The sequence below is a fragment of the Lissotriton helveticus genome, chromosome 5_1, assembly GCF_964261635.1.
Source record: "Lissotriton helveticus chromosome 5_1, aLisHel1.1, whole genome shotgun sequence".
NCBI classification, from domain to species: Eukaryota; Metazoa; Chordata; class Amphibia; order Caudata; family Salamandridae; genus Lissotriton; species Lissotriton helveticus.
This window is the reverse complement of record NC_136065.1, coordinates 826,899,005-826,921,580: the sequence shown is the minus strand read 5'-3', so window position 1 is coordinate 826,921,580 and position 22,576 is coordinate 826,899,005.

Sequence of the window (22,576 nt, the reverse complement as noted above, 5' to 3'; positions counted from 1 at the left end):
TGGGAGCCTTGCCCGAATGATGAGCGTAACCTCATTAGCAAATAAATCAACAGGAGAGAAAGGGCGCGAGTAACCACTCCTATGCCCCAAACAAGTATATCATAAACAACTAAGGAGTGACTCAGTGTACAAATAAATACTCCGTGAAACAGAAAAGAAGTGTAAAGGTGTCAGGTTTATCAGAAGGCCCCCATCCGGTTCAGGCAGCTGCAAGATTATGCAAACCAAAAATCTTATTAAACAGGAGGTTGCAACCCAGTAGACGTGGGGTATTCACACCCAACTGGGAAGGGCAAGTAAACCTCTGTGTTAAAAGGACCCTCACTCACCACTAGTTGGTGACATGCTTCATCATTTGGTCCCCGCTGGGGTGGCCGAATGCCCCCCCAGCGTGCTACAACGCCTGATTTACAGCGGAGCGGGTTGGTGGTGAGTGTAACAGTGGTATAACTCAAAAAAGTGCAAAATATGTGTGTGCAGGATTAAAAAATACAAGGTTGAGACCCGACCAAAATATTTAATGTGGGCCAACCTGTATTAAGGTTAAAAACGTGGAAAGCGGACACCAAAAGGTTCTAGATTATGAGACCTGTGTCCTTAAATGGTATATAAGGTCAACATGTTTCTGCTGCTAAAACGCAAGATCGCACAGCATTCGTCAGGACCACATAAATACTTGCTCTCCGGTGGTATGTGCGCGCTAAGGCACACCCTCCCGTGAGGCACTAAGTGTGAAAAAATGAAATGATGAAAAAAATTATATTTACATCAGGTGCAATTACTCACGGATATTGCCCGTGCCGGCTTACTGTGGAACACAGCAGCCAAGGATACCTGTAGAGGAGAGAAACAAAGAACAAACTGGCACCCAAAACACAGAACAGACCAACATGTAAGCCAATGCTTCAGTATATGACTGGGCATGAATGTGCAAAAAGCGATTGGCCATCGTGTCCTTCCCACCTTAAATAAAGTGGCCGGATGTAGTCCCCCTTAATAGATAGATTTTCAATATAGAGGGATGAACCATTGTGAAATCTACAATAGAACAGTGCATGTTGAAATCATGGAACCGAAGATGCAAGGTTCCCGGTATAGAAGATTTGCTCTTATCTTCTTAACCTTAATACAGGTTGGCCCACATTAAATATTTTGGTCTGGTCTCAACCTTGTATTTTTTAATCCTGCGCACACATATTTTGCACTTTTTTGAGTTATACCACTGTTACACTCACCACCAACCCGCTCCGCTGTAAATCAGGCGTTGTAGCACGCTGGGGGGTATTCGGCCACCCCAGCGGGGACCCAATGATGAAGCATGTCACCAACTAGTGGTGAGTGAGGGTCCTTTTAACACAGAGGTTTACTTGCCCTTCCCAGTTGGGTGTGAATACCCCACGTCTACTGGGTTGCAACCTCCTGGTTAATAAGATTTTTGGTTTGCATAATCTTGCAGCTGCCTGAACCGGATGGGGGCCTTCTGATAAACCTGACACCTTTACACTTCTTTTCTGTTTCAAGGAGTATTTATTTGTACACTGAGTCACTCCATAGTTGTTTATGATAGACTTGTTTGGGGCGTAGGAGTGGTTACTCGCGCCCTTTCTCTCCTGTTGATTTATTTGGATCTTTGAGCAGCGCGCAGCTGTGAGAGATTATTTCTTCCTTCGCAGAGACTTTATTATTACAAAATCCATCATGGAGGATCAGGGCCTCTCCTTTTCGAAAGAATAGGTTGACGCTCTGCTTGGTGACGACACCCTTTTTTCCGATCCCCTTTTAGCACATGCTATATCCCAGACAGGTGACTGGGAGAAACTAGTTGATTTAAAACGCAGCCGCATTAGGGCCATCCTACACGGTACTATGATTAAAGAGTATCTTAATAACAATGCAGCACCAAAAGGACTACTTGTTTCTAACGCCCCCAGAATTTTCCTTGATGACGCAATGTTCCGGAAGGAATGGGCGCAGATTGCGTGGCATTGCACCAGGGATTGGGGGATTTTGATTATAAAAACTGCATTACGGTTATCAGAATCTCTCCTTATAGAGATCCAAACCACTGAAGCCCACATAAAAACAACTATCACTGACTTTAAGAAGAGGCTTGACTAACTAAACAAAGAGCAAAACGAGTTCAAAGAAAATCTAGCTCAGTCCAAGTCCCAAAAACTAAAAAATGACCTCAAACGTTGGTCATATGCCAAGGTTTACCCCTACTCTTGCCCTGATTACACACCCTCACCTGCATCAGGATATAATTCTGACACTTCGGTTGATTCAAATACCAGTGGTTCTAGTAATGATAGCACAGGCAGAAGAGGGGGTGGAAGAGGACGAGGTAGAGGTCGTGGGCAGCAACAGCAACCCCAACACCAACCCTAATACCCTTTTCAAGGCTGGCAACCACCCTTCCCACAATCTGGGATGGTTCCTTATCATCAGAATGCCTTCCAGCCGCCTTTTCCACACATGGTAGGCTGGAATGCACCTTTTGTTCCACAGCCTCAGTACAATGCACAACCCTACCCGTTCCCTTTTTTAGACAGAGGCAGGAGGGGCAGGGGACGACAGAAGGGCAATATACAGGTACATTGGGCTCAGCCAGAGGCAGTGGGAGACAACACCCGGAGCAAGTCAGGGGAGCAGAGAGCAGGCCCAAGCAGTGCAAAACTTTGATCACCAACCTCTCTTCCTATAGTCTATCTAAGGCCGAAAAGGATGTCTTGGAGAAACGTTTGGGCTTCATTCCAACTCCCAAATTAGATCGGTTCAAATTACATTGCGAACTAAATGAATTCTTTAGGAAATTGCGACTAAAGAGTTTTTTTGAGAGCAAAGAAAATGAGCCTAGCCAAATATCCAAGAGCGATACTGATTTCAGACTGAAGTCTTCTTTCACCCCCCCTCCAGCTATGATTCCACCAGAGATCCTGGCGTTTGAACAGGCAGTCTTCCAAGAAGTGGAAAAGTTACCTGAACCAACACCTTTTAAGAACTTGACTGCAGCTGAGTTTCAAGCGATACAGTCCCTGAAACAGAACAAGGGTATTATCATCAAGAGTGCGGATAAAGGGGGTGGTGTCGTCATCCAGGACAAAGCGGATTACGACAAAGAGTGTAAGCGTCTCCTCAACAATGCCACTAACTATGTCTTGCTCACTGAGGACCCTACAGCAGACCTATATGAAGAAATTTGTGAATTAGTTTCCACAGCAGAGAGAGATGGTTTGATTTCGAGAAAAGAGGCTGATTTCCTGGTGTCATCAGATAGGAGGGTGCCTTATTTTTATATATTACCTAAGACCCATAAAAATGTGTTGCCCCCACCAGGACGTCCGATCGTCTCAGGGATCGGTTCCCTCTTGGAACCTCTCTCCAAGTATTGCGATTTCTTCTTAAGACCTATCATTGAGTCCACTAGCACGTACCTGAAGGATACTAAGAGCCTCCTCTCCATGCTGAGAACCATCATTCTGCCGGAGGAGCCCTGCTTTCTTGTCACAATGGACATAGAAAGCTTGTACACTTGTATCCCACAGGATGAGACCATCAGAGTGGTGAAAGAGGCATTGGATAATTATTATTATTATTTTTTTGTTGTTGTATAGCTTTATTTCGAAATATTTCATTTCATAAAAGCATTACAGTAAAAAATCAATATAAAAATAAGAACAGATATACAATTTGGCCATCAAGACTGACAAATCTCAAAAGGACAATATAAAATATACAACATAGTGAATAGCATCCATCTAAAAGCATTTATACAAACACATAATTATCATCTTTGAAAAGATAGAGAAAAGGGGACACAAATAAGCAGCGGGGCCGATAGAGTGTCAATTGGCACCCTTACTGGAGGATCATTCTCCTCGCGGCTCTTATCCTCCAAGCCCACCCCAAGAATTTTGCCAGGCCACAAGCAAGCAATGGGTGAGGGTCTGATCTTAGCAGCTGTAGGGCCTCCAAGTGTGACCGAGTGCCCAGCCTCGAGCAGAGCGGTTTCAACCATCTGCGGCGAGGAGCAGCATAGGCTGGGCATTCGAACATCAGATGGGGAATGGATTCATCCCTGTTCGCACAAAAAGGGCAAGTTTCTATGGTTTGCCAAGGTGGTTTCCACTTAGCTGTCCTTGTGCCTAAAGGCAGGACCCCAACCCTGAATTTAAAATACAGCGCTCTGTCTGCTGGGTTCAAAATCACATCGAGGTAGGGTTCTCTGAAAGGACGGCATTTGGTAACCAAAAACTCCACAGCAGATCTACACAGATTGGAGTGGTTCGCTCTCTCATTATCCACCCACATCCAGAATATTTTCTTTAACAACTGTTTGGGTGGTGAAGATCTATTGGCCCAAGCGTCATCCAGGCCTAAATCGCAAAGAAGGCGCTTTACTCCCAGGAGCCAACCGATCTTACACCAGCCCGGGGTTGAGAGAAGTTCGCTTAGTGCATCCGCATAACTTGAAAGTTCAGGGACATTCCATATGCGGGCCCACAAAAGAAGGGGACGTAACTTGGCCTGGTCGGCTATGGATCAAGTTCCTGTATCAAGTAGTAGAGGTAGAGTGGGAGAGCTATGGGGGAGCCTCATTAGATCTTTGTGAAACTTGTTCTCAAGATGGAATAGAGTATCAAATTTCTGGGTACCCCATAACTCAGCCCCATACAGTGCCGCACTCACAGCTTTTGCCTTGTAGATATCAAGTATCACCCCGATAGGTTTAAGGGATGAGGCGCGATGTTCTTTTAGAAGGGCGCCCGTGACCCTCCTATGTGTCAAGATGATTTTTTGGTGGTGCGCCTTCCAACTCATGGAATCACAGAGTCGGATTCCTAAGTAATCAAATTCCCTAACCCTTTCTAATGGTACTGAGTCCAGAAATGGCGGGTGGACTGTCTTCCTGGGGGGATTCAACACCAGGAACTTGGTTTTACTGATGTTGATAGCCAAGCCCCTTGCGTCACAAAAGCCCTGGAACCTCGTTAGCAAGGTTTGGAGGCCCATTGGGGATTTCGAAATCAGCAGGGTATCGTCTGCGAACAGGAGTGTTGGTATCTTCCTGCCCGCCAGGGAGGGAGCATCTGCTGGTAGTTGGAGAAGGTGCTCAACCACTCCGTTTAGATATAATGAGAACAGAGTGGGAGCTAGCACGCACCCCTGACGGACACCCCTGTCTACAGGAATACGAGAGGTTTTTTGGCCCTGCATACCCCATCTGATTTGGGCGAAATTGCTTTCGTGGAATTTGATGGTTAGAGCCAACAAATACGCGGGCATACCAATACCCTCAAGTACAGCCCACAATTGGTTACGTGGAACTAGGTCAAAGGCAGTCCGCAAATCGATAAAGGCGAGATACAGACTGCCCTTGCCTAGCTTGACCACTTTCCAATAAAGCATTAGGAAACGGAATGTCTGCTCAATCGTGCCAGTTCCGGATCTGAAACCGGCCTGAAAGTCAGACAAAACCTGCATTTCCTCAGCCCACTGCAGAATCCTCCCCAACACTACCTTCCCTGCTACCTTCTGGGTGGAATCAAGCAGACTTATGGGTCGGTAGTTAGCAGGGTCATCCCGGCAGCCTTTTTTAAAAATGGGGACGACTTCCGCACCCCTCCAAGAATCCGGGAAACCGCCACCCTCCAGTGCCTCGTTCAGGAGTTTAGCAATGTATAAGCTCCACACCTCTACATTGCTTCGAAGCAAGTCACCGGGGACTCCATCTGGGCCTGCCGCCTTATTGGGGACGATACACCTAATTGCTATTTCAACCTCCCTAGATGAAAAAGTGGGGACAAGGTGAAGGCTATTGTCTGGCACTATAAAACTAGAGCCCCTACATGGACCCAAGGCCCCCAAAGAGTTGGAGTAGAGTTTTGAAAAATGGGCCAACCAGACTTCCCCTGTGATGTTACATGTTAGCAGAGAATCGACAGGCCTGTCCCTGCCTCTAATCAGAGCCCAGAAAGCCCTTGAATCCTTTCTGGAGCCAGCCTCCATTAAATCGCTCCAGAAATTGGTTTCGTGCGTGTCCTTTGCCACCGCTTGGGTCTTTTTGTATTTTTTCCTAGCTAATGAGATCACAACCGGGTCTTTCGTGCTAACCGCCAGGATAAGATCACTTTTTGCCAGACGGCAAGCGGGGGAGTACCATTGATCTCTACCCCTAGTCTCGGTTCTCCACTTGGGCCCGCCCCTCCCCTGAGGAACCAAGAACAGATTGCTAAGCGATGCAATGGTCTCCACAAATGGCACAAGAATGGGAGTGTCGGGATCCAGCGTACCTACGACACACTTTGCTTCCATCATTATGGTCTTTACTTGAGCCATTCTTGAATCGTCAGAAGCAACCTTAGCCCATTTCAAACGCCTCCCGCAGTTAGATGGAACAACTTCATGGGATGATTTCCAAGTGGGCCGGGGTGATGCTGAGACCCCTGTCTCCCACGGGTAAGCAAGTGATAGGACCAAGGGGTTGTGGTCATTATCCGTGGTTTGATGGACAACCATATCAAGGGCATAATCCCACAGGTTGTAGTTTAGCAATATGAAATCAATTCTGGAGGTGTGACCGACCCTGTTGAATGTGTGCACACCCCCAGTATCTGACTTTGAACGGCCGTTAGTGGCTCTAAGGGCATATTCCAAGCAGAGTGCGTTAATATCAATGGCATTCTGTGTCCATTTCTTGATGGGGTCAAGAGCAAGCAAGGGGATGCCTCTCCTGACATCATCCTCCCATGTGTCCAAAATGTCATCACTGGCCAGTGGCTCGAAACAACAATTAAAATCCCCGGCCAAGACAATAAAGGAGTCATTGTTGCAGCCAGTGAGCTCCTCTTCAACTCCAGTTGAGAACAAGGGGGAGGAGTTCCCCGCCCTAGCCCCCCTGAGGTACAGATTAAAAAGTACTAGAGTCTTGCCCCCCGGACATTGGATTGTGAGTCTCAGAAGATCTGGGGATGGGGTATTTATATGTTTTACAATGAGCCCCAAAGATATACTGACCCAGATAAGAAGGCCACCAGAAGGACGGCCTTTACTGCCTTTGGACCTGGAGGCTGGCACAGAGTAGGTCGTGAAACCGACCCTGTGCACAGGCTCCAAGCACCAGGTTTCTTGTAGGAGGCAGATCCCAAAAGGCTCCACGAAAGAGTTCCAGTCTGGTTTTTCGAAATTCCGGGCAAGCCCTGCCACATTCCAGCTTAGAATCTTGAGCTGGGAAATGTCTGCCGAGATCTCGCCAGACTGGGGCGCAGAAACTGGGGAAGCGGCGTGAATGTCACCAACCCGGAAAGACTGGAGAGGAGCTACAGATGGCAAGAAATCGGGGGCTGTCATACTTAGAGCCTCCTCTCCATGCTGAGAACCATCATTCTGCCGGAGGAGCCCTGCTTTCTTGTCACAATGGACATAGAAAGCTTGTACACTTGTATCCCACAGGATGAGACCATCAGAGTGGTGAAAGAGGCATTGGATAATTATTATTATTATATTATTATATGAAATTTATAGCGCGCTCAGCTTACCCGGGGGCATCCCGGCGCGAAACAGACCAAAAAGGAGAAGCTCAATCAAATCACTACTGTGGGAACAAGTAGGTCTTAAGAAGTTTCCTAAACAGTAGGATCTTGGGCTCTGAGCGGATCTTAAGGGGCAAAGAGTTCCACAGGGACGCCACCTGCACAGAGAAACGCCTGCCCCTGGAACGCGCTCTCCTTACTCTCGCTGACTGCAGAAGGTGTTTTTGGTCCGAGCGCAGAAGACGTGGGGGCTTATAAGGTCGGGCCATGTTAAAAAGGATCGGGGGGCCCTTACCATGCAAAATTTTGTGGGCTGTGCATAGCGCTTTAAATTTCACCCGTTCCTTCACGGGGAGCCAATGAAGCATTTTGAGCGCCGGAGCAGCAGACTGCCATCTGGGGACATCCATAAGGACTCTCGCAGCTGCATTTTGCACCTGTTGGAGGGTTCTAAAGGTCGCTTCGGGAGCACCAAGAAACAGCGCGTTCCCGTAATCAAGCCTCGATAGGATTAATCCACGTATCAAAAGCTTCCTTGCTGAGTCAGGAAGCAGTGGTAGCACCTTACAGGCTGACCGCAGCAGACCAAAACATACCCCCGCGGTCTTCCTGGCATGGGTCCTAAAGGACAGGTCTTCCTCCAACCACACTCCCAAGGACTTGATCTCCTTCTTGGGAGAAGGTGGGTCACCAAGAGACCGGGGCCAACAGCTAGCAATAATGGAGGGGCTGGAATTACCCAAGAGCATCAGCTCGGTTTTTCCTCCATTAAGCTTTAAAGCAGAGTGAGACATCCAACGATAGACATTGGCAAGGCAGTCGTGTAAAACTTCAGGTTGTTCCGTCAACTGAGTGAGGCCCACCACCAGCTGAGTATCATCAGCGTAGCTGATGATCTTCACCCCCGAAGGAGCGACCACTCTTTCAAGTGGAGTCATATATATGTTAAATAAGGTAGGGCTCAACGATGAGCCCTGCGGGACTCCACATTGAAGAGGGAATAGGGTAGACTGCTCTGCCCCTTCCCAGACTTGGTAGAAACGGTTGGAGAGAAAAGATCCCAACCATTTCAGGGCCGTCCCTGAGACACCTACCTCTGACAGACGTTGGAGGAGCACCTGATGACTCACGGTGTCAAAGGCAGCACTCAAGTCCAGGAGGATCACTGCCACTGACCCTCCCGTATCAAGAGTGCTCCTTGCTTCCTCCACTACTGCCAAGAGGGCTGTGTCCGTTCCCTGGCCGGGGCGGAAACCAGTCTGGGAGTCTCCCAGCAGGTGGTTGGACTCTAGATGGTAAGAGAGCTGGCGATTGACCAACTTCTCTGCAATTTTTGAGAACCCAGGCAGAAGTGAAATGGGCCTGAAGTTAGACAGGTTAGATGGATCCAAACCTGGTTTTTTCAATAAAGCTTTTACGACTGCCTTTTTTGCACCTGGGATAACTTGGGATAATGCACCTTGGGACTTCACAACATCACGTACCTTTGTTGTGGATTGTGCTACTCTGGCGCTCAAGAAGAATTACTTCGAACATGAGGGTAAGATCTACCTCCAGGCCACAGGTACCTCAATGGGCAGCACTTTTGCCCCTTCGGTGGCAGGCCTGTATGTGTTCGACTTTGAGGTTAACAACATCTTGGGCCCCACAAATCCTTTCGTTGCCAACATCATATTTTGGCAACGTTATATCGATGATGTGCTAATGATCTGGAAGGGGGAAGAGCACATATTGTTGGATTTCTTTGTATGGATTAATACGTGTGACCAGCATCTCAAGTTCACACATGAGTATTCCACTGACACCATTACATTCTTGGATGTCACTATCAGAAGACAAGATACTCATTTGGAGACGGCAACATTCACTAAATCCACAGCAAAGAATAATCTATTACACTACACCAGTTATCACCCGAGGGCCCTGCGGGAAAATCTGCCATACGGCCAGTTTTTGCGGCTGCGCCGGAATTGTAGCAACCTACCGGACTACAAACAGCAGGCAGATGTTTTATCAACTAAGCTACAAAATAGAGGATACCCGCAGAAGATCATCACTAACAGTCAAAAACGGGCAAGAAACCAACAGAGAGACACACTTCTGGATATCACTACAAGGACTCAAAATGTCGAGATCCCTTTAACATGTGTCACAACATTCAATCCACTATCTAATGCAGTGAGTAAGAGTGTCTCCAAACACTGGAAGATTTTAACCAGTAATAAACACAAGTGGGACAAACCACTCTTTTCATATAAAAGAGCCACAAGCTTGAAGGACTCTTTGGTCCATACGCCCCCTAGGGACCTAACAACAACGATGCCGGCTGCCACTGTACTGAATGCTTGGGGCCTACCAGCCATTACTGGTCATTTCCCCTGTGGGAATTGTAGTATATGCCACCTTACCACGCACACAAAATCATTGAATCTGACCAATGGGCAACGATGGGACCAGCGTTGCCATACAAATTGAAATACGGCCAATGTCATTTATTTGATAACATGCCCCTGTGGCTTACAATATGTTGGCATGACATCCAGATTTATCAAACTAAGAATAGGAGAACACCGCAGCAACATACGCTGCAAGAAAACAACAACCAGGATGACTTGTCATTATTTGGAAAAACAGCATACCCCTAACGATATGCGTTGGACAATCTTGGAACATCTGGCTAATGGATCGGAAGTCAAGTTGTTTGAAAAGGAACAACGGTGGGTGTATCGCCTGTCCACCAATAAAATTGGACTTAATGATGATATTCCGTGGGGTTCAGTTTTAAGACGTTAGTGATACCGGTTATTACTTCTGTTATCTGCAAGCTTGTCCCTGTTGGTTCTGTTTTCACAATCAACTATATCCCTGTGCATGGATATGCAACCCCGAGTTGCAATCGAAAACACCCCCCTTTGTTTGATTTACAATACCATCCCAGTACTAATGTGGGGCACTGACTTCTGTCCTAACTGTTTAATCAACACGTTAGCCTCCTATCTGGAATACATGAGTTTTTCACCTCAGTACTGTGATATAATCGCAATATGGGTCTGATAACAGTCCTTTCTGGATTGAACCTCACTTAATATTAGCTCCGGGTAGTGTTTTCCCCTCTTATGGCTGTTTATAGAAAAAAACGGACTGGGGTCTCGAACCGGCGCCCCGTGTGATTCACAGTAAGGACTCTGTTTCTTTAAGAACTCAATCTCGCACCCGGCCACGCCCCCATACGTACGGGCTCGCTGGTCACGGGCCGGAAGAACTCTGTTGCTAAAAGAAGCTCGCCGGTCGTGTCTCTTCACCTCCGGGCGGACGGCTTTCCCGATGAGTAGGTCGAAGGCGGGGAGTCGCGAGTGTGACAGTAAGTTCTTGAACCGCTTTACTAACATGCGGTTTTTCTCGTTTCTCTTGTTGTCTGAATACTTTGGAGGGACTTTTAACTCTTCGTTTTCCTCCATACTAGGACTGGACACCGCGTGAATAATGCCCGCGCCGTCCTGTCCCAGGAAGTGAATTTCCTTCCTTCTGTTTGTAAGTGTAAATATACTCTATGGTAACGCTAAACTTTCCGGAGAGTGTGCTCTCTTTTTAAGATCCTCCTAGTTAGGTGTCTTTTATGGTTCCTAAGTCTCTGCTCAATATCTTGGTTTTAAAATACCCGGCTCCATTACAATGTGTGGTGGGGAAGGGAGTCACAGCCTCTCGCTATTGATAAGCCTGGGCTCAGAAGATAAGAGCAAATCTTCTATACCGGGAACCTTGCATCTTCGGTTCCATGATTTCAACATGCACTGTTCTATTTTAGATTTCACAATGGTTCATCCCTCTATATTGAAAATCTATCTATTAAGGGGGACTACATCCGGCCACTTTATTTAAGGTGGGAAGGACACAATGGCCAATCGCTTTTTGTACATACATGCCCAGTCATATACTGAAGCATTGGCTTACATGTTGGTCTGTTCTGTGTTTTGGGTGCCAGTTTGTTCTTTGTTTCTCTCCTCTACAGGTATCCTTGGCTGCTGTGTTCCACAGCAAGCCGGCACGGGCAATATCCGTGAGTAATTGCACCTGATGTAAATATAATTTTTTTCATCATTTCATTTTTTCACACTTAGTGCCTCACGGGAGGGTGTGCCTTAGCGCACACATACCACAGGAGAGCAAGTATTTCTGTGGTCCTGACGAATGCTGTGCGATCTTGCGTTTTAGCAGCAGAAACATGTTGACCTTATATACCATTTAAGGACACAGGTCTCATAATCTAGAACCTTTTGGTGTCCGCTTTCCACGTTTTTAACCTTAATACAGGTTGGCCCACATTAAATATTTTGGTCAGGTCTCAACCTTGTATTTTTTAATCCTGCACACACATATTTTGCACTTTTTTGAGTTATACCACTGTTACACTCACCACCAACCCGCTCTGCTGTAAATCAGGCGTTGTAGCACGCTGGGGGGGGCATTCGGCTACCCCAGCGGGGACCCAATGATGAAGCATGTCACCAACTAGTGGTGAGTGAGGGTCCTTTTTACACAGAGGTTTACTTGCCCTTCCCAGTTGGGTGTGAATACCCCACGTCTACTGGGTTGCAACCTCCTGGTTAATAAGATTTTTGGTTTGCATAATCTTGCAGCTGCCTGAACCGGATGGGGGCCTTCTGATAAACCTGACACCTTTACACTTCTTTTCTGTTTCACGGAGTATTTATTTGTTGTTTATGACGTAACCTCATTAGGACAAATCTATCCATGAATGTAGTGTTGGGGAATAAGGGCTCATCATCTAGATTAAAAATGTGGCCTGAGGGATACAAGTCACCCATCTTAGCAATATTACATTTAGTACAAGTCTTCTGGACCAGTTTTTCCGCTGGTGATAGGGAACCATTTAGCGTTGGGGAATAGAAGGGCAGAGGAATCTAGCAGCGGTGAGTTCGTAATGCGCCCTAGTTTAGCTCATGCCCAGCTGGTAGTTGAAACTGGCGGAATATCTTTGGGGTCTTTAGGGATTCCCAGGGGCAGTATGGCTGCGAGAGTGTCCGGAAGAACGAAATCAGATTCCGGACGCAGGAAGGGAATCCTAGCGCCCGGGCTGTGCCATGCTTGCGCCAAGCTGCATTGCGCGGCCAAATAATTCAGTTGCAGATCAGGGAATCCATACCCTCATCTATTGCAGGGAAGCGTCATGACCTGCCAGCGTACCCTGGGGCTCATATTACCCCACACCAATTTAATTAGGTGGAAGCGAAGAGTACTAAAAAAAATGTTAGTAAGTGGGATTGGGATGTTTTGAAATAGATATAAGAATTTTGGAAGCACAATCATTTTGATAAGAGCTACCCGTCCTGCCATGGAGAGGGGGAGCTTAAGCCATGTGTCTATTTGTGCCTCCAAGTTGGCTATTGCTACCCCATAGTTACGGCAAACTATCTGGTCAGTCTCAAGATGTATATGTACACCCAAATACTTCACTGAGTCTGTACTCCACTCCAACGGGAACTCTAGGTCCCATTCGACTGTGCTAACTGTAAGGGGAAAAATCACAGATTTATGCCAATTGCTGCCCAGTCCAGAAAAAGTACCAAATCGGAATATTTCCTGAAAGAGGGGATCCAAATTTACCTGGGGGTCAAGGACATATAGTATTGTGTCATCTGCATACAATGAAACTAGCAGAGGGTCTATGGTGAATTGTAAACCTATGTGCAGGTGTTTCTCCTGAAAATGTCTTATCAATGGGTCCATTGCTAATGTAAACAACAAAGGTGACAATGGGCAGCCCTGTCTTGTGCCACGAGACAGGGAAAAAGGTGCCAATAAAGTACCATTTAGCCGGAGCCTAGCAGTGGGTTGAGTATATAACAGGGCTGTGGTGGCAACAAACTCATTCGGCATCCCCATTCGCTGCATTATGGACAAAATAAAAGATCATTCAAGTGAGTCAAAAGCTTTTTCAGTGTCTAGGAGGATAGCCGTTGCGGGGATGTCCGGATTTATTCTATGTAGGGTATTGAATAATGTGCGGAGGTTGAAGGCCGCGGAATGATGAGGGACAAAATCAGATTGGACTGGGGAGATTATAGATTCCATGAGGAGGGAGAGACGACATGTGAGTGCCTTGGCAAGGATTTTGTAATCGAGGTTTAGAAGCGACAATGGACGATATGAGCCACACAATAGGGGATCTTTTCCGGGTTTGGGGAGCAGTATTATAACAGCTTCACGGAGAGTGGGCGGTAAAACTTGTCTCTCCAGTGCTTCAGCATAGACCTCCAAGAGGCGCGGAATCAATAGATCTTTAAACGTCTTGTAAAATTCACCGTGAAACCGTCAAGGTCAGGGGGAGTGGAGGAGTTCAAGGCAGAGATGGCCTCATCAATGCTTTCCTCTGATATGGGCTCCACTAAGAAATCTTGCATGAACTTCTCAAGATATAACAATGCGACCTCTGATAAATAAGTCTCCTGGTATGCTCGATCCTGCCCCAATCTAGCAGTGTACAATGTTTTAAAATAAGAGAGAAATTCCCTCTGGATATCCAGCGGGTCATTGATTCGCTGTCCTGACACTGTTTGTAGCTCGGTGATGTATGTCCAATATTAAGGGGGGGTCTTATCATCTGTACCAATACCCGCCCCAGGCAGTCCCCCTCCCTGTAGACCTTGGCGTTGTGGGTTTTCTCCATAAAAAAGGATCTCCCTCTCGGCAGTGTCTCTATATTCTAAGAGCAGAGCTGCCTGCTGTTCTCCCAGTCCCGGACTGGTCACCGATGGCTGCCCAGCATCCAGGGATCCAAGCTCTTTTTCCAAGCGAGCAAGTGTACCGCGTAAGTCCCGCAGCACCCCGGCACTCTTGGAAATGCATACGCCTCTCATGTATGCCTTAAAGCCCTCCCACAGCACCACCTCAGAATCAACCGACCCAGTGTTTATGGTAAAGTAGTCCTCAATCGCTTCACGGAGCTCCTGCCTGTATATCTCATCATCCAACTCACGACGGGGGAAACGCCACTGCCTCTCAAAACCCTCGGGGCGAGGGACCCTCAATGTCAATAGAAGGGGGGGTGCTCAGAGTAAGTCCTGGAAAGCCTCTGAAGCCCATGGAACCAATTGGAAATCTCTGGGAACGTCAGCCAGTAATCGATCCTTGTCCACGTGTTATGTGAGCCTGTGTAATGTGTATAGGTGGTCTGACTCGGATGATGTGTACGACCCAGGTCTTTTAAAGAGAAATGGTCACGTAGGGACTCCAAGACCCTACACGCCCGGGGTTTGGAGTCTGGGGCAGTCGAGGTGCTGTCCACAGTTCGGTTGAGGGCAATGTTAAAGTCACCCTCCAACAGAAGGGGCATGGGACCAAGCTGCATCAATTTGGAGAGTAATGAATAATAAAAATCCGGGTAATCGGTATTGGGGCCGTATACACAAAACAATGCTACCCTGTGACTCATTAGTGTACCCACTACAACCACATACCTGCCCTCTTTGTCATATGTTACAGAATAGCAGTTAAAATGAATACGCTTGTGTATAAGAATGGCCGTGCCCCTGGCATAATTACTGTAATTCGCAAAGTATCTGTGTGGCCCCCAATTCGCGGCAAATCGGGCCAGATCGCTGGTGGGAGGATGAGTCTCCTGTAAGAAGGCTATGTCGACCCTGTGACGGAGAAGATAATGGACTACCTGTCTTCTTTTATGGGTATTATTCAAGCCACGGACATTCCATATAGCAAAGACCACATTCGAGGGGCCAGGGTTGTAACCTAACTGTGCCATGGTAACGGTATGAGTTGGAGTACAATGAGTAACAATTGTGCGTACCTGTCAGATGTGCCTATGTACAAACCTGTAATTGTCTCAGTGCAAAGTAACAATAACCAAATTCCTCCCACCGCCCCCCACCCAGCCTCCCCGCCCATCCGGAGAGGCAACACCAACTCTATTGAAACAGTGCATGGTACCAATAGTACCCTCAACATAATGAAAAGCAAACAGTTAAGGTACATTTAGTTTTCACAGAACTATTGTAAGGTGATCACCAAAAGGGGGGGTGAACACACTCCTACGACAAAGTGACATATATAGAATACTGTACAATATGAATCAAATCTCAATATAAACAATGAGTTATCAAAGGCGTGGCCTATGGGAATAAAGGAAGAGTCAGCCGGGACCAAAACCAGAGAACAGTTCCATGCTTGCGCCGGAACCACTGTGTGGGGGGGAAAGTCTATCCTTCTCCACAGATCGCTTGTTGTTGAGTTTGTAAGTATAGCAGGGTATAGCATTCCGTACTTCAGCCCAAGGTTCCTGAGCGTTGCTTTGACTCCAAGATATTTCCTCCTGGCGTCCTGAACCATGGTGATAAAATCAGGGTATTACGACACTATGGAGCCCTGCCAAATGGTTTTGCCACGCTCGCGCGCCAGTCACAGCGCTGTGTCCCTATCTCTGAAGTTCATTACTCAGGCAATGATGGGTCGAGGTGGAGATCCCAGGTTGGGTCTGGGGCCAAGTGACCTATGGGCACGCTCTACCACAAAGCCCGGAGTGAAGGAGTCTTTTCCAAATAAGTCAAGTCAATCAGTATCGTCTTCACCATGGTTGACATGCGTCCAGCAGCTGTGGATTTGGGAACGCCCAAAATGCGAAGGTTATTTCGGCGACTACGCCTCTCCAAATCTTCATTCTTGATTGCGACATCTTTGAGGATACGCTCTATGCATTCAAGCTGTTTCAGAGATTGCGCCATCCCATCCTCCAGATCTGTTGTGCGGGAATCTACCACATCGAGGCGCCGGTCATCCACCTGAATCGTTGTGCCCAGATCCGCCATGTGTTTGTCCAGGGTGTCGAAGCGCAGGTCTAACGCCTTGAATCCTGCCCTCATCTCTTGTAGTAGTGGGCCCAACTGGCTGGAGCTGTCCTCGGGTACAGCAGATGTTTGTCCACCTTCAGCTACTTCTCGAAGGGGAGCAGGCGCTGTTTAGGGTCTTTGAGGCCCATGCCGCAGCTGCGCCGGAGAAACAAGAGGAGGGCCTCCTTGTCAAGGCCTCTGACTGCAACACAGGAGGAGTGCTACAAAAGGCACGCCTGTGGACCAGTTAACGACGAGGTGGATTAGTCCAGTACTACGCAGACGTCTGGCCGGTGTTCTGGTCAGTTCTATGCCTAGAGGAAAGCACAGGGGTGTGTGGAATCGGTGGCCAGGTTGATCATGCCCCTAGTTGGAAGAACTGCGTAGCGCCTGTGCCCAGTATAGGTCTCACTGCCTCGCCTGCGGCGGTGCTGTGCCTGGAAAGCGGTAGAAGCGTAGAGTCCTGGCCAGTATTATCAAGGCGGGGGGCTGTGCAGGTGGTGCGATGATATTTCCAGGTCGGGGTGGGCCGCGTCCAGGTGCCAGTACACAGCGGTAGGTTTGCCCCCAATAGCGCTGGCCCAGTAGGAATACAAGAGGCCACAGTCAAGGCCCGCGCTGGGATGTGCGCGCTGGCCCTGCGTGCAATAGGTCTCACGTCTATGGGGATATACAGCGCACACACTGCGGGAGGCCAAATGGACCCCCCACCAGAGGAGCACCTGCTCGGCTGATGTGTAGTCACCCGACGCCCTGGAGCGCGACCCGCAACTCACCGCACCACCCCCGCCCGGGCTCAATGTTGCACACTCATTCTGTCTCGGCTTTCGTTCCCTAATGCATTCCTTCGCCACCATTTTGTGCTCCGCTCCAGCAGATCGCAATGCCGATCCTGCCTACCCCGTCGCTCGGAATCACTCCGAACAGCTACTGCTGATGCCTGGGTGCCTCCACATCGTGTCCCGGACTGCTACACGTCTTATGGCCGCACTGGAGTCAGGGAAAAGGCTGCCATGTCACGATGGCCGGGAGAGATTCAGAGCTGTGCGACCATCTTGGTCCATGGCTTAGCCATGCCACTTAGCTCTCTTATATGAGATGAAACAGACACTGTTAGTCAGAAGGCTGGAGTGAGAAATGTTTCTCTCACTGAGAATAGATATGATGGATCTCCATTCAACCTAGTTAGGACAGTAGCTTGAGATCAGCTGAGGAAGATGTATCCTGACAGGCCAGACATTGGGTCCCTCATGTCTCAATCAATGCAGCCAAAAGCGGATCCCACTCTGTTTCTCAGCAGGATGAATGAAAAATGGCAACTGACTTGTTTCTTGACATGTCAGACTATATCAAAACATCATCCACTGTGCCAGAGCTTCTGGGGCTAGGTGACCAGATCGAATACCTATTAAAATGATAACGTTGTAACCAGATATGTGGTCAAGCTACCTCGTGCCTTTATTTAAACATTGCTATATAGCTGCAGCAGTTCCTACATCATAGAGGGGTAGTATCATTCTCTTACCACACAAAAAAGTCCACATTGGTCAACCTAGTAGGTATGGGCAGGTTACGTTGCTTGATTCCATCACGAAAATATTTGCTAACAGTGTCCTAAATCATCTACAAATAAGTGTTATCATACACTGCCTTTGCCAGGATGGATTGGGGAAAATTGAGTGCTTGGATGTGACGCAGTGCGCTCACACCCTCCTTATGTTTAAAAAGGCTCCCTTTTAGCTACTGAACTAACAAGCTTGTGTTGATGCACATGTGCCCAGTTAGTGGTACAGAGACCTGAGAAGATTTTGGGCAGCATTTCCAGCACCCCCAAAATGACTTGTTGCTCTCCTGACCTGCCATCGTACCCTGGGGCTCATATTACCCCACACCAATTTAATTAGGTGGAAGCGAAGAGTACTAAAAAAAATGTTAGTAAGTGGGATTGGGATGTTTTGAAATAGATATAAGAATTTTGGAAGCACAATCATTTTGATAAGAGCTACCCGTCCTGCCATGGAGAGGGGGAGCTTAAGCCATGTGTCTATTTGTGCCTCCAAGTTGGCAATTGCTACCCCATAGTTACGGCGAACTATCTAGTCAGTCTCAAGATGTATATGTACACCCAAATAGTTCACTGAGTCTGTACACCACTCCAACGGGAACTCTAGGTCCCATTCGACTGTGCTAACTGTAAGGGGAAAAATCACAGATTTATGCCAATTGCTGCCCAGTCCAGAAAAAGTACCAAATCAGATTATTTCCCAAAAGAGGGGATCCAAATTTACCTGGGGGTCAAGGACATATAGTATTGTGTCATCTGCATACAATGAAACTAGCAGAGGGCCTATGGCGAATTGTAAACCTATGTGCAGGTGTTTCTACTGAAAATGTCTTATCAATGGGTCCATTGCTAATATAAACAACAAAGGTGACAATGGGCAGCCCTGTCTTGTGCCACGTGACAGGGAAAAAGGTGCAGATAAAGTACCATTTAGCCGGAGCCTAGCAGTGGGTTGACTATATAACAGGGCTGTGGTGGCAACAAACCCATTCGGCATCCCCATTCGCTGCATTATGGACAAAATAAAAGACCATTCAAGGGAGTCAAAAGCTTTTTCAGTGTCTAGGAGGATAGCCGTTGCGGGGATGTCCGGATTTATTCTATGTAGGGTATTGAATAATGTGCGGAGGTTGAAGGCCGCGGAATGATGAGGGACAAAATCAGATTGGACTGGGGAGGTTATAGATTCCATGAGGAGGGAGAGACGACATGTGAGTGCCTTGGCAAGGATTTCGTAATCGAGGTTTAGAAGCGACAATGGACGATATGAGCCACACAATAGGGGATCTTTTCCGGGTTTGGGGAGCAGTATTATAACAGCTTCACGGAGAGTAGGCGGTAAAACTTGTCTCTCCAGTGCTTCAGCATAGACCTCTAAGAGGCGCGGGATCAATAGATCTTTAAACGTCTTGTAAAATTCACCGTGAAACCGTCAAGGTCAGGGGGAGTGGAGGAGTTCAGGGCAGAGATGGCCTCATCAATGCTTTCCTCTGATATGGGCTCCGCTAAGAAATCTTGCATGAACTTCTCAAGATATACCAATGCGACCTCTGATAAATAAGTCTCCTGGTATGCTCGATCCTGCCCCAATCTAGCAGTGTACAATGTTTTAAAATAGGAGAGGAATTCCCTCTGGATATCCAGCGGGTCATTGATTCGCTGTCCTGACACTGTTTGTAGCTCTGTGATGTATGTCCTATATTAAGGGGGGGGTCTTATCATCTGTACCAATACCCGCCCCAGGCAGTCCCCCTCCCTGTAGACCTTGGCGTTGTGGGTTTTCTCCATAAAAAAGGATCTCCCTCTCGGCAGTGTCTCTATATTCTAAGAGCAGAGCTGCCTGCTGTTCTCCCAGTTCCGGACTGGTCACCGATGGCTGCCCAGCATCCAGGGATCCAAGCTCTTTTTCCAAGCGAGCAAGTGTACCGCGTAAGTCCCGCAGCACCCTGGCACTCTTGGAAATGCATACGCCTCTCATGTATGCCTTAAAGCCCTCCCACAGCACCACCTCAGAATCAACCGACCCAGTGTTTATGGTAAAGTAGTCCTCAATCGCTTCACGGAGCTCCTGCCTGTATATCTCATCATCCAACTCACGACGGGGGAAACGCCACTGCCTCTCAAAACCCTCGGGGCGAGGGACCCTCAATGTCAATAGAATGGGGGAGTGCTCAGAGTAAGTCCTGGAAAGCCTCTGAAGCCCATGGAACCAATTGGAAATCTCTGGGAACGTCAGCCAGTAATCGATCCTTGTCCACGTGTTATGTGAGCCTGTGTAATGTGTATAGGTGGTCTGACTCGGATGATGTGTACGACCCAGGTCTTTTAAAGAGAAATGGTCACGTAGGGACTCCAAGACCCTACACGCCCGGGGTTTGGAGTCTGGGGCAGTCGAGGTGCTGTCCACAGTTCGGTTGAGGGCAATGTTAAAGTCACCCTCCAACAGAAGGGGCATGGGACCAAGCTGCATCAATTTGGAGAGTAATGAATAATAAAAATCCGGGTAATCGGTATTGGGGCCGTATACACAAAACAATGCTACCCTGTGACTCATTAGTGTACCCACTACAAGCACATACCTGCCCTCTTTGTCATATGTTACAGAATAGCAGTTAAAATGAATACGCTTGTGTATAAGAATGGCCGTGCCCCTGGCATAATTACTGTAATTCGCAAAGTATCTGTGTGGCCCCCAATTCACGGCAAATCGGGCCAGATCGCTGGTGGGAGGATGAGTCTCCTGTAAGAAGGCTATGTCGACCCTGTGACGGAGAAGATAATGGACTACCTGTCTTCTTTTATGGGTATTATTCAAGCCACGGACATTCCATATAGCAAAGATCACATTCGAGGGGCCAGGGTTGTAACCTAACTGTGCCATGGTAACGGTATGAGTTGGAGTACAATGAGTAACAATTGTGCGTACCTGTCAGATGTGCCTATGTACAAACCTGTAATTGTGTCAGTGCAAAGTAACAATAACCAAATTCCTCCCACCACCCCCCACCCAGCCTCCCCGCCCATCCGGAGAGGCAACACCAACTCTATTGAAACAGTGCATGGTACCAATAGTACCCTCAACATAATGAAAAGCAAACAGTTAAGGTACATTTAGTTTTCACAGAACTATTGTAAGGTGATCACCAAAAGGGGGGGTGAACACACTCCTACGACAAAGTGACATATATAGAATACTGTACAATATGAATCAAATCCCAATATAAACAATGAGTTATCAAAGGCGTGGCCTATGGGAATAAAGGAAGAGTCAGCCGGGACCAAAACCAGAGAACAGTTCCATGCTTGCGCCGGAACCACTGTGTGGGGGGGAAAGTCTATCCTTCTCCACAGATCGCTTGTTGTTGAGTTTGTAAGTATAGCAGGGTATAGCATTCCGTACTTCAGCCCAAGGTTCCTGAGCGTTGCTTTGACTCCAAGATATTTCCTCCTGGCGTCCTGAACCATGGTGATAAAATCAGGGTATTACGGCACTATGGAGCCCTGCCAAATGGTTTTGCCACGCTCGTGCGCCAGTCACAGCGCTGTGTCCCTATCTCTGAAGTTCATTACTCAGGCAATGATGGGTCGAGGTGGAGATCCCAGGTTGGGTCTGGGGCCAAGTGACCTATGGGCACGCTCTACCACAATGCCCGGAGTGAAGGAGTCTTTTCCAAATAAGTCAAGTCAATCAGTATCATCTTCACCATGGTTGACATGCATCCAGCAGCTGTGGATTTGGGAACGCCCAAAATGCGAAGGTTATTTCGGCGACTACGCCTCTCCAAATCTTCATTCTTGATTGCGACATCCTTGAGTATACGCTCCATGCATTCAAGCTGTTTCAGAGATTGCGCCATCCCATCCTCCAGATCTGTTGTGCGGGAATCTACCACATCGAGGCGCCGGTCATCCACCTGAATCGTTGTGCCCAGATCCGCCATGTGTTTGTCCAGGGTGTCGAAGCGCAGGTCTAACGCCTTGAATCCTGCCCTCATCTCTTGTAGTAGTGGGCCCAACTGGCTGGAGCTGTCCTCGGGTACAGCAGATGTTTGTCCACCTTCAGCTACTTTCTCGAAGGGGAGCAGGCGCTGTTTAGGGTCTTTGATGCGCATGCCGCAGCTGCGCCGGAGAAACAAGAGGAGGGCCTCCTTGTCAAGGCCTCTGACTGCAACACAGGAGGAGTGCTACAAAAGGCACGCCTATGGACCAGTTAACGACGAGGTGGATTAGTCCAGTACTACGCAGACGTCTGGCCGGTGTTCTGGTCAGTTCTATGCCTAGAGGAAAGCACAGGGTTGTGTGTAATCGGTGGCCAGGTTGATCATGCCCCTAGTTGGAAGAACTGCGTAGCGCCTGTGCCCAGTATAGGTCTCACTGCCTCGCCTGCGGCGGTGCTGTGCCTGGAAAGCGGTAGAAGCGTAGAGTCCTGGCCAGTATTATCAAGGCGGGGGGCTGTGCAGGTGGTGCGATGATATTTCCAGGTCGGGGTGGGCCGCGTCCAGGTGCCAGTACACAGCGGTAGGTTTGCCCCCAATAGCGCTGGCCCAGTAGGAATACAAGATGCCGCAGTCAAGGCCCGCGCTGGGATGTGCGCGCTGGCCCTGCGTGCACCAGGTCTC